The sequence below is a fragment of the Gossypium arboreum genome, chromosome 11 (genome assembly GCF_025698485.1).
Source record: "Gossypium arboreum isolate Shixiya-1 chromosome 11, ASM2569848v2, whole genome shotgun sequence".
In the NCBI taxonomy this organism is placed as follows: domain Eukaryota; kingdom Viridiplantae; phylum Streptophyta; class Magnoliopsida; order Malvales; family Malvaceae; genus Gossypium; species Gossypium arboreum.
In genome coordinates this window covers 23,453,465-23,455,349 of record NC_069080.1, presented here as the reverse complement: position 1 = coordinate 23,455,349, position 1,885 = coordinate 23,453,465, and the positions used below count along the sequence as shown (strand labels likewise).

Here is a 1,885-nt window from a genome sequence, read left to right as displayed (position 1 = left end):
TTATGTTGACTTATACTAACGCTTTTTCAAAAGTGTTGCGAAGCCTATACCAACTGCACTATATACAACCTTTTTGGAAGCGTCGGGAGAAGCGTCGCGAAGCCTATGCCAACCTTTTTTACATCGTCTTAGGTCAAAAAAAGTGTCGTATTAGGGCATTTTTTACATAGTGGTTGTATATGCGGAAAACCATTGTTGAGCATATTTATCAAAGGATTGAACTTATTACAGCAATTGAAAAATTATAATCACCATAATAGTCGCACCATATTTTTAATTATTTAATTAGATGATAAAAATTTATTCAATCTTAATTTTGAAAATTGTACTAAAATTTTAAGTTTAAATTTTTAACATAATATTATTAAAAGAGACAATCACGAATTCTAAACATAGTATGTAAAATAGATATCTATAATATAAAAATTTGCAGTAAAAAAATGGAAGAACTAAAAAACCGCAACTAATATTGGATTGAATGGCGAATGAATTGTAGGATCTCATGTACTCTCCGGTCTAACATTCCCAGTTGAACAAATTTGTTCCACAATCCACCCTCACGCAAATACTATAAATACCCATCCCAGTATTGAGGTTTTCGTCATCAAAAGTTAAGCATCATCATCTACCCAAGATTTTACTTCTCTATTTGTGTATTTTTTTTGGTGTTATAAAGGAAAAATGAACCAATTCCATAGCAATAGCTTCCAAGCTGGCCAGGCTCAGGGCCAAGCTCAGGTGAGTCAACCAACCTGCATTAATTTTCATTGCATTGCAATTTGCATGCATGGATTATATATAAAAAAAGGAAGAAGCATATTTTAGTTTGTTCTAATTGTTTTCCATTTCCTTTAATTTTGTCAGGAGAAGACCCGTCAGACGGTAGACAAGGCTAGGGAAACTGCACAATCTGCTATGGATTCAATGCAACAGGTTATACATGTCTCTTCTTTTTTTTTTTTTTTAGATGTTTGGAATATCATAGATGAGCTAAACGGTGATTTATTTGTATTGCAGGCTGGGCAGCAGATGCAGGCTAAAGCACAAGGCGCAGCAGATGCCATGAAGGATACAATGGGGATGAACAAATGAAACTACTCCTGCTTGATCCCAAATTACCACACCTCTCGGGCACCTATCTATCTATATATATATATATATATGTATGTATGTATGCATTTTTAGCTTTTGATTTTTGTTCTGGCAAAATTTTCTTCATTTTGCTCATATAAATTGAGCCAAGAAGAAAGATTTACCCTAGAATTTTCAGTTTTAATGAATTTTGGGTTGTAATAAGGGTGCCTGTTGCTTAGAAGTGTGGAAAAGTTTCCGTTTCCTTAGCTATTGTCCTCTAGAAATATAATAAAATACAAATTAATTGCTAGGAAAACTCTTTTGTTCATTTGTTTCCCTTACAAAATTTACCTCATCAATAAGTTTTAATGAATCTGTTAATAAAATAAATTTAATTTTAATTGTAAATTTATTTAATTTTGTGTTTAATTTATCAAATATAGTCTGATAAAATAAATTTATTTCGATTTTAAGGTTAATTTAATAAAAGTTAATTGTTAATATTCTTAGTTAATTATGAATTTTCGTCAAATCAATTAAAACACTAAAAGTTGAAAGTTAACATTGTTATCTTCAAATATCAAAATATATAACAAACTAAAAAACAACACATGCACCATATTAAAAAAAATCTCAAACTTAGGTGCCAAATAATGCATTAAGCCATTATTTAAGCCTTAATTATATATGCATGATCGATCACTTCACTAGCTCAGTTCAATTCTATAATAAGAACTGTTTTAATAAATAGATGAAAAAGACAAATAAGAAATAGATCCATGAATTATTATTTGCGGTAAATGCATTTCCT

General features: G+C 30.2%; 1 long non-coding RNA gene across 1 annotated transcript; it reads left to right on the top strand.

Moving 5' to 3' along the window:
• The first annotated feature begins 572 nt into the window (after positions 1 to 572).
• On the top strand, positions 573 to 1,390 carry LOC108452781 (uncharacterized). The gene is made up of 3 exons (XR_001866443.2): positions 573 to 738; positions 865 to 933; positions 1,018 to 1,390. It is a non-coding gene; the product is annotated as an uncharacterized LOC108452781 (long non-coding RNA).
• Positions 1,391 to 1,885: the final 495 nt, after the last annotated feature.